This window comes from Puma concolor, chromosome D1, assembly GCF_028749965.1.
Source record: "Puma concolor isolate L17-30 chromosome D1, mPumCon1.1.hap2, whole genome shotgun sequence".
Lineage (NCBI taxonomy): Eukaryota > Metazoa > Chordata > Mammalia > Carnivora > Felidae > Puma > Puma concolor.
In genome coordinates, this window is record NC_141676.1 from 97820294 (window position 1) to 97830251 (window position 9958).

A 9958-nucleotide genomic window follows, 5' to 3' on the forward strand; every position below is an offset into this window, starting at 1 on the left:
TCCAGAAGCACCCAAGTCCTTGTATTAAATCTCTTACTGCTTAAATGGATGCAGTGCCTTCCGTTCCCTGCAATGGCGTGCTAACAATTTGGGCCAATGAAGATCTCAGAAGACAGAAAACATTATAGCAATTTAAAGGTGTTGCTTTGGGAGCGCCTGGGTGGCTCAGTCGGTTGAGCGTCCGACTCTTGATTTCAGCTCAGGTCATGATCCCATGGTCATGGGATGGAACCCTGTGTTGGGCTCCATGCTGAGCGTGGAATGTGCTTAGGATTCTCTCTCTCCTCTATGCCTCCCCCCCACTCACACTCGCTCTCTCTCTCTCTCTCTCTCAAATTAAAAACAAATAAAATTTAAAAAAATAAGAATAAGTCAATAAAATGTCGCTTTGTACTCACACATATGTGATCCCCATGGGACCGGAGCTGGACGGGCCAATGGTTGGACCTGTGGGTAGATGAACATGGGAAACACTATCCATGGGTTTATCCCATAAACTCACAGGGTACCAACACTGATTCCATCTATATTATTGATTGAAATATCTAGTTTGTCCACAATTCTAAACCCTGCTGTTTCGGCCAGGACTTGTGGTCACAAGGGACAGAAACACAACTCAAAAAACTTAAGCAAAAGCGGGGAGGATTAATAATAATCCAACAGCATAAAAGGCAGGGGGAGACATGGCCTTAGGGACAACTAAACCAAGGATCAAATGTTCTAAAAGGTCTCTCTGTTCATCTCTCATTTCTGCTTCCCTCCGAACATTAGATTTATTCTCTCAAACTATCTTACCTAACAGACGGGCATTTATGGCTGCTGGCTACTCCAACTTTGTATCCCAAATGCTCTAAAACCAGAGGTGTAAATAAAGGCCCTCTTCTCCCAACCGAAATTTGAAAAATCCCCCGACAAAAATTCCGAACATGGTTTTGGATCTTTTGCCCATCCCTTGGACCAATCACTGTGGTCTGTGAGTGAGGTACTAGGAACGGCCCGCCTGGACCACGTGATCACCACAATCGCCCTGTGGCCAGGGGCGCAGAGTTCATTAGCAAGGGACAGCAGGAGAATAGGCACTGAGCGGACAGCAATATTCACCCCCAGTACGGAACCGATCTGAATGACTCGCCAACTGCAGCTGTCAGGCTTTTCATTTTTTTTAAGTGTATTTATTTATTTTTGAGAGGGGTAGAGGGGCAGCGAGAGGAGAGAGAGAGAATCCCAAGCAGGCTTGCATTGCCAGCGCAGAGTCTGATGCGGGGCTCGAACCCACAAAATATGAGATCGTGGACCTGAGCCAAAATCAAGAGTCGGTTGCTTAACCGACTAAACCACCAGGTGTCCCAGCCGTTGGTAGGCTTTTGGATGCTAACTCTTCTCAGAGGATTTAAAACCACCGACCTGACCACTACATTGAGAAGTCCAAGGAACACGTTTCTGAAAGATTTCGTCCGTGGAGGATTTTGAAAATAAGGCACTTATCTCAAAGTCAGTTATTTGGCTATATCAAACATTCAGAATCTAGAAATAGGAAAAAATAAATAAACAGCCTTTGAATAATTACGAGAGGTGTTTTAAAAATCAAGTTGTTGGGGCGCCTGGGTGGCTCAGTCGGTTGAGCGTCCGACTTCAGCTCAGGTCACGATCTCACGGACCGTGAGTTCGAGTCCCGCGTCAGGCTCTGGGCTGATGGCTCAGAGCCTGGAGCCTGCTTCCAGTTCTGTGTCTCCCTCTCTCTCTGCCCCTCCCCCATTCATGCTCTGTCTCTCTCTGTCTCAAAAATAAATAAACGTTAAAAAAAAAATTAAAAAATCAAGTTGTAGTGATGTTGGAAAGTTCTGGAAATACGACACTGGTCATGGTTATACAACATTGTGAATGTACTTAATGCCACCAAATTATAAACTTAAAAATGGCTAAAATATTAAATCTTATGCATATTTTACCACATAAAAAAAATAAAGCTATGTATCGAATTCATTTATCCATTCATGAATTCGCTTATTCACCATATATGTTACTTTGGTCTCAGGGGATCTAGAATGTAGGGACATACCTATGGAATAATGGGATCAAAAATGGTAGGATTTGGAACGATCCTCAATGCTCTCAGCCCACCAAGAAGAAACCCTTTGTGCCACTTAATTCTTGCGTTAAAAAGTGTTATCCCAGACCATCTAGTTAATCCTCCACTTGTCACTAAAGAGCATTTCACTCCATCCATCCAGGACACCTAATTCATCCTAGACACAGATGCTTCACCTAGTTTAGAAACATCACTGACAGTAATTGCTCTCCCTCGGCTTCATAAGCAAAACCTAGGTGTGGCCCAGACTGGAAAGAAACACTCATGTGAAGGATGTTAGTACAACGCCCCCACTCCCTGCCACGTCATAATGAGCCAGGAGGTATTTTCCTCTCAACTTATAGAAGCTCATTTAAAACAAAAATGAAGACCTTCCATACTCTTAACCTTAAGAACCTGAGACTGTGCTATAAGAAGAAAAAGAGGGCATAATGTTTTTTCTTCCCCAAATAACAGGCAATGATGAGCTCAGAGAACGCTAAGGTGAACTGATAGACCCTTCCAGGGACCATTTCAAGCTTTAGAAACAGAGATTAGAAATCAAGTACTCTGTGTCCGTTTCCTTCTACCCCGGCGCTAGGCTTTCAGATAAGTATTCATTTCTCCATGAGACAGAGGCTGTCATGGAAAAGCTACTCTGCCAGAAAGAATTTAGGACACTTGTACAGAACTGGGCTAAATCAGAGATATTCTCTGGTCAGCTGGCCATAATCTGCCATTTTCAGATCTCTTGAAACTGAAAAGATTTTGTGGTTTATGGTTGATTCACATGACAAGGAAACAAGAAAGTGGGTGGGGTGAGGAATGAAGTAAAAACTCCCATTATGCATTCCTTTAATAGGTATTTATGGAAGGCTCAATATATGCCAGGCTGATGTTACAGTTAGTTATCTATTACTATGTAATAAGCTATCTCAAAATGTAGTTGCTTCGGCAGCAATTTAATTTTGCTCATGAGTTTTGAGAGTCAAGGATTTGGGAATGGTTGAACTGGATGCACTTGGCATTTGTTGGCTTGGTGAGCTGGAGGGTTTACTTCAAAGGTGGCATCTCCCCTCAAATGTCTAGAACCTCAGGGCTCCTTGGCCATTCTCTATCTCTCTCTGCCTCTCTCTGCCTCTCTACATCTGTTTCTCTATCTTGCTCTCTCATTCCCCCTTCCACCTTCCCCCACAGGATGTCTCATATTCTGAGGCTTCTCCACTTTGCTTGGATTTTTCACAACATGGCTATCTCACAGTATTTGTAGTCCTTATGAGATGACTAACTTCACCGTGGCAAGTGTTCCAAGAAACCCAACTGGAAGCCTTAGAAGTCCCTGCACATCACTTCTACCACATTTTCTTAGTCAAAGTGAATCATTAAAGCCCACCCAGATTCAAAGTGAGGGAAGGAATAGGCTTCACTTTTCCACAGGGGGTGTGGCACGCAGATACAGGAAGGGAAGGACTTGATGGTGGCCATCTTGAAGAGAAACGACCACATATAGATAAGGATCTAGATACAGTCTGTCCTCCCAGAAAGAATGGATGATACAAACAAGTAAACAGGCCCTTACAATGATACAAAAGGTATACTGTGGAATAGGAATAGGAGTTGAAGGAGAACCCAGCTCAGACTTGAGAGGTCAAGAAAGGATTTCTGGAGTAGAAAATATTTAACGTGAGACCTGGGCCAAGCATGAGGTGGTTGTGCAAAAGGGAGGACAGAAGAGACAGTGTTCTAAGTTGAGAACAATGTTCTAGAAGACCCAGGAAAAAAGAGAGAAAGAGCATTTGCGTAAAAACAACCCTGAAATAGGGGCGCCTGGGTGGCTTGGTCGATTAAGCTTCCGACTTCGGCTCAGGTCACGATCTCACGGTCCGTGAGTTCGAGCCCCGCGTCGGGCTCTGTGCTGACAGCTCAGAGCCTGGAGCCTGTTTCAGATTCTGTGTCTCCCTCTCTCTCTGCCCCTCCCCTGTTCATGCTCTGTCTCTCTCTGTCTCAAAAATAAATAAACATTAAAAAAAAATAAAAAAAAAAAAAACAACAACCCTGAAATAACCCCAATATGTCAGAACAGTAGGGTGAAAAGATATGAATGTTGAAAGATGAAATTGAAGAGAAAAAAAAAAACGAACATAAATCCCCACTCTTTTCTATGTAAAGGTAGATATGTGTTAAAAATATGCTCTTAGAGCAGTGCCTGGGTAGTTCAGTCCGTTAAACCTCAGACTTTTGATTTTGGCTCAGGTCATGATCTCATGGTTGTGAGATCGAGCCCTGTGTCCAGAGCCTCCTTGGGATTCCGCACCCCCCTCTCTCTCTCTCTACCTCTGCCCCTTCCCCACTCATGCTCTCTTTCTATCTCTCAAAAAAAAAAATACATTTTTAAAAAATGGGTCCATGCCATTCATAAAGTTTTGTGGTACACATTTCATCACTTTATGTTGTTAATGTCTTTTCCTTCTCAGTAAGTACACTTCTAAGACACTGCTTTAAATCTGTGTATAATATTCATTTATTGTCTCTGTTACTTTATTTACTCAGTCTCTTAGTGTGGGATAATTAGGGCATTATTTCCAATTTCTTTTTACATTTCCCCTTATACTTAAATCTTCATCGTTTTGGATGATAATTTCCTAGATACACAAGTTCTGAGTCGATATATAAGAACACTTTTTTAAGGTTTTTGATACACAGTACCAAAGAGTTTTCCAGAAATTTTTATTCATGTTTAACGTCCCACAACAAGGTGAGAAAGTGACGACTTCCCTATACACTTCCCGCCAATAGGAAAAATCATTGTGTTTCTAGTTTTGATCAATTTGATACGTTTCAGTTTACATTTCTGTCATTACTGGGGAGACGGAAATTTTTGATGCTAGTAGTTCTTTTCTTATGTCAGCTTCTGAAGACGACAAACTTATCAAAACTAGATGTGAGTAGACTTCAAACCTGAAAATGCTATAAAACATAACAGGCAAAATTTAATCCACTAGTACATTTCGATGTCGTTTGATAATACCTCTGTCTGCCTCTCTTTCCCCTTGAATGCTTCTGTGTTTGAGCTGTTCTGAAACAGCCACAGCAACTTTGTAGAGAAAGGAGGAGAGGAAGTCAAGGGTTGTGACATATCAGAGACCCGGACTAAGTTCAATTCCAGTTAAATAGGGTGAAGTGGGGTGAGTGGGGGCCTTATTTCATTCATGATAGCTCACTGGCTCCCTCCTTTAATGCATTTAATGGTCCTGTGAATTTAATGACCATTGCAATTAAAGTCACCCTGCTTAAGCATTGTGAATTACATTATGCTTGTTAGTGGCTGCCTTTGATAAAACATAATAGCAAAGTCATCTCTTTTACATCATAAGTCATTTTAAATATTGCTTTTCTGTATCTGTCCTTGCCCAATTGATTTATTACCTGGTACTCCTAAGAAGTGCAACAAAAAGAAAGTTAGGTCTTGAGTAATTCTTCCGGTGTCTGGATAAACAGGCAGCCAAGGGGGACCATGGCCTTCTGATTGGTTAGCCTAAAAATGAAGATGGAAATGAGGGTGGCAATCGGGAATTAAATTAGACGAGTTATACAAAAGGAAAATATTAGTTTTTTGTGGCCTCTTTGCTCTTCTCCCCTTAGGATGGAAACTCAACAAAGGTCACGTCTCTACCAGGAAGACTTGAGATACAAACGTATTCAGATAAGCCAGGGAAGTGGACCAGAGAGTCAGGAATGGGGACAGGGGACAGAAATGGTGCTAGAAATACGGCATGCCTGCTTTTGTCTACTTAACTTTATGAATGAAAATTTCGACATAGATATTTGTAACCAAAACCGAACAAGAATCTGTTGAAGTCAATGTTGATTACTGAAGCAAAAACAAAACAAAACAAAACAAAACAAACCACCTCAAAAAGCCCTCATGTTGCTGTGTTATTAAGTACCTCAATCCTAAATCATGCGAACTGTTGTTGTCATTTTCTTCTTCATTTTGCTCCAGGAAACCAGGTCTCAGCCTTTTGGTCATTCAGTCCAAATAGCTTCCTGGAGACAAGCCCACCGATGCCTAATGTTCATGTGAATCCATAACCCTTTCATCCAAAATCTTTTTCCTTACTCATAACATTCACACTGGATGCATTTGGAGAAGGTAAGGTAGCAGTTGTGTTAAATATAACAAAGCTCAATGATTCAGTGCGTGATTTCACTCTGATTAGTCCCAAATGACAACGCAGAATTACCAGCGATAAAATGTCTTTTGGGGTACACCATCAGGATCTCGGAGAACAAGGGAGGATTCTCACCTGGTACATTATTTTGGTGCTTCCTTAGCTCCAACCAGCTGTTCTGTAATGTCTCCATAAATAATAGAACAAAGGGTTCTCCATTCCGCACACCCAGCCAAAGTTCTTGAGTTGACAAATATAAAGAAGAGTTCACAAATCTCCGTGCAATACCATCTGCTAACAAAATTACTTGTTGAGAGACAGAGTGGTTTTGTAGAAAATACACTACACCTGAAACAGGGAGACCTGGGTTTGAGACCCATGTCTGGACCCACCCTGCTCTCTTTCTTTAGATGAATTATTTTAACTTCAAGAGACTTCAATTTCCTCATCTATAAAAAGAAGGGTTGGACTATACTATCTCTAATTCCCTCTTGCTCCTAAGGACCGTGATTCCACTTTGCTGTCCTGATCACTTCCACTGGATTTTCTGATATAAATTCAGTGGTTTGGGGGCACCTGGGTGGTTCAGTCAGTTAAGCGTCTGACTCTTGATTCTGGCTCAGGTCATGATCTCCCGGTTCGTGGGTTCAAGCCCCACATCAGGCTCTGCACTGGCAGTGTGGAGCCTGCTTGGGATTCTCTCTCTCTCCCTCTCTCTCTGCCCCTTTCCTGCCCGCACTCTCTCATTCTCTCTCTCTCTCTCTCAAAAAAAAAAAAAATAAGTAAATAAACTTCAGAAAAATTTTAAAAAATAATAAATTCAGTAACCTTTTTTTCCTCTCAAGATATTTTTTCCATGAAGATACTCATATTCATTCGGAAGGCAGTGGTCCCCTTATGACCTGGAAGAAAAGAAAATAATGACATAAAAGCTTTAGAAGAAATACAAGTAATAATAATAAATGGATACAGACACATGTAATAGTGTATATGCACACACACACACACACACACACACACACACACACACACGCACACCTTCAGTTTTGAGTTGCTAATTCACCACAGGCAAAAAACATTGCTAATATAGTTACACAATGGGCTTGAATCTCCTCTCTCATTTTTAATAAGTGCTCGATTTATCCTTCAATTTTAGTCCGCGTCCTTACATTGCTGTGTTTACTGAAGACTGTTTCCATCCTAAATTGCTGCAGTAGACATCTTCTTAGATCTGTGAGTTGCCTAAATTCTATTGTTTCTTGGGAAATAATAAGAGCCACCAACACAAAAGGGCATACTTGCATACCACTTTAAGGTTTGTATTATTTAGAGTTAACGTCATACCCACCAGGATTGTATTAGTGGCACCGCACATCAATTCAGAAGATGACATCTATCATTTCACCAAAACAACCTTCCAGAAATAAATGACTAACATTAAATAAGTATCATGTGTTAAAACAAGATTGATCCAGGGTGCCCAGAGGGGTCTGTCCGTTGAGCATCTGACTCAGCTCAGGTCATGATCCTGGGTTGTGGGATCGAGCCCTGAGTGGCTCCACACTGAGCAAGGAATCTGCTTGGGATTCTCTCTCTCCCTCTGCCCCTCCCCCATTCGCCCTCCCTCTCTCTGTCTCTGTCTCTCTGTCTCTCTCTCTCTTTCAAAACAAAACAAACCACAGTTGATCCAAAACACCCTCTAAAAGAGTTGGTCAGACAGTTGAAGTAATAAAATGTAGAGTAAATACAATGAAACGGGCACTCTAAAACCCATTAATGAAAATAGATGTGATTGTTTCAGTCTTTCTGGAAAATAATTTGGGAAAATGCACCCAGAGGCTTAAAAAAAGTTTGTGCCTTAGTGATTTTAGTTCCATTCATGTATCCTAAGGAAAAATGTGAAGCACAAAGATCTTTTTAAATATATTCGTGTACGAGGGGCACCCAGGTGGCTCAGTCAGTTGAGTGTCCGACTTCAGCTCAGGTCATGATCTCGCGGTCCGTGAGTTCAAGTCCCCCGCCAGGCTCTGTGCTGACAGCTCAGAGCCTAGAGCCTGTTTCAGATTCTGTGTCTCCCTCTCTCTCTGCCCCTCCCCCACTCATGCTCTGCCTGTCTCTCTCTCTCTGTCAAAAATAAACATTAAAAAAACTAAAAAATACATATATTCATGTACCAATCATTTATGATAAATGAAAATTGGATCTAATCTAAATGAGCAATAGAAGGTAATGGTTTAGTAAATTATGGCCTATCCATATGATGGAACATTATGTAGTCACCAAAAATATACTTTGTTAGAATTTTTTAATGGCACAGAAAATGCCTCTGATATTCTATTAAGTGAAAAATGTCATAAAATTATATGTTAGAATTTAATCTCAAAACTTTCATACCCAGTAAAAATAGAACACAGTATCTCAATATTGTATTATTATTATTATTATTATTATACTCTTCTTAAGTTTTTTGTAGTCTCCAAATTTGCCAAGTTGGGCATCTGCTTCTTTTAAAGTCAACAAAATACCCAGAGACATTAAAGATGATTTGTACTGAGAGGTCTGGAATAGCCAGAATGCTCAGGGGAATGAACTATTTTGGTGGATTTAATGTTGTGACAAACTACAAATTAATTAAGAACCCCTTTCTGAATCTCTTTGGTGAGAAGCCCATCATCAGCCACCAATTGTTTTCTGAATTCGTACCAAATTCTTGATTCAGGGCCCCGAAGGCTACCATGTGGCCCAGACCAGGCACCTTGCAGAGATTCCAAATCACTACCGTTTGGTATTCACCAAGAAAGCCTTCACAAAAGGTATTCACTGACGACACAAGGGAGTCCTGCGGACCGGACAGGATTATAGCACAACCTCCCCACCCCACCTCCAGGCTGAAGAACTGGATGGACCAAAGCACAGAGGGGGAGGGAAAGTCAGGGCACGTCTGGGATCAAGAAGCCAAGAAGACATCTTCCTAGAAAGAGCCAGGGTCTTTGAGGGAGTGACGGGGCACGATTTCTCAAGGTCATCAGTTCCCTTTCTAAAACAGTAACTAATGGTCATAACTGAGTCTTTGCTTAATTACCGTAGATATTGTGGTTCCTGGACCATCCATGGGAACATTAAAAGCCACAACATACTTCATAAAAGCCCATGTCAAAGCCGCAAGATACTGTTCTAAATGACAACTGTAATCCCCTACCTTCATATAGCGCCTTTCTGTTTACAAAGCTTATCACCATTTCACCGATAAGGAGACACAGTCACAGACATCTGATGAATCATCCCCATTACGCCGCGCACGCAAGTGACGGTTGGGTTCCAATCTTGGAACTCCTTAGCATTTCTTTCTGCCCCCAAGCTGCCTCTGACCCAGGGACACACTCCATCGAAGCCCACTTCTCCTCTACCTCTTCCCCAATCTCATTTTAATCATTGTCCTTGTCGGCTTTCTTCTTGGATTATAAAGTACGGGGGGTTCTGTTTAGACTGGGTCTGGATTCTTCAAAGCAGTTCTCCACTTTCAAAGTGCTTTCACACCTCATTTATCCTTACAACTTCTCAGGTAATTCCGACAAATTGAAAACTTTACTTTCGTCTGAATACACCGAGGACAGAATGGGACGCGGAGGGGGTGGGAGCAGGGAGGGGGGTGCTGGGGGGGGGCAGGAAGGGGCGGCTAATTTACACACGCTTGGATTCCCTCTGTGCTGCACACACT

At 41.9% G+C, this 9958-nt stretch overlaps 1 long non-coding RNA gene across 1 annotated transcript; it reads right to left on the bottom strand.

Moving 5' to 3' along the window:
• Positions 1 to 283: 283 nt before the first annotated feature.
• Positions 284 to 7144, bottom strand: LOC147576911 (uncharacterized). Its single transcript, XR_015240578.1, has 4 exons — positions 7069 to 7144; positions 6376 to 6480; positions 5495 to 5603; positions 284 to 447 (listed from the first exon to the last, which is right to left on the bottom strand). It is a non-coding gene; the product is annotated as an uncharacterized LOC147576911 (long non-coding RNA).
• Positions 7145 to 9958: the final 2814 nt, after the last annotated feature.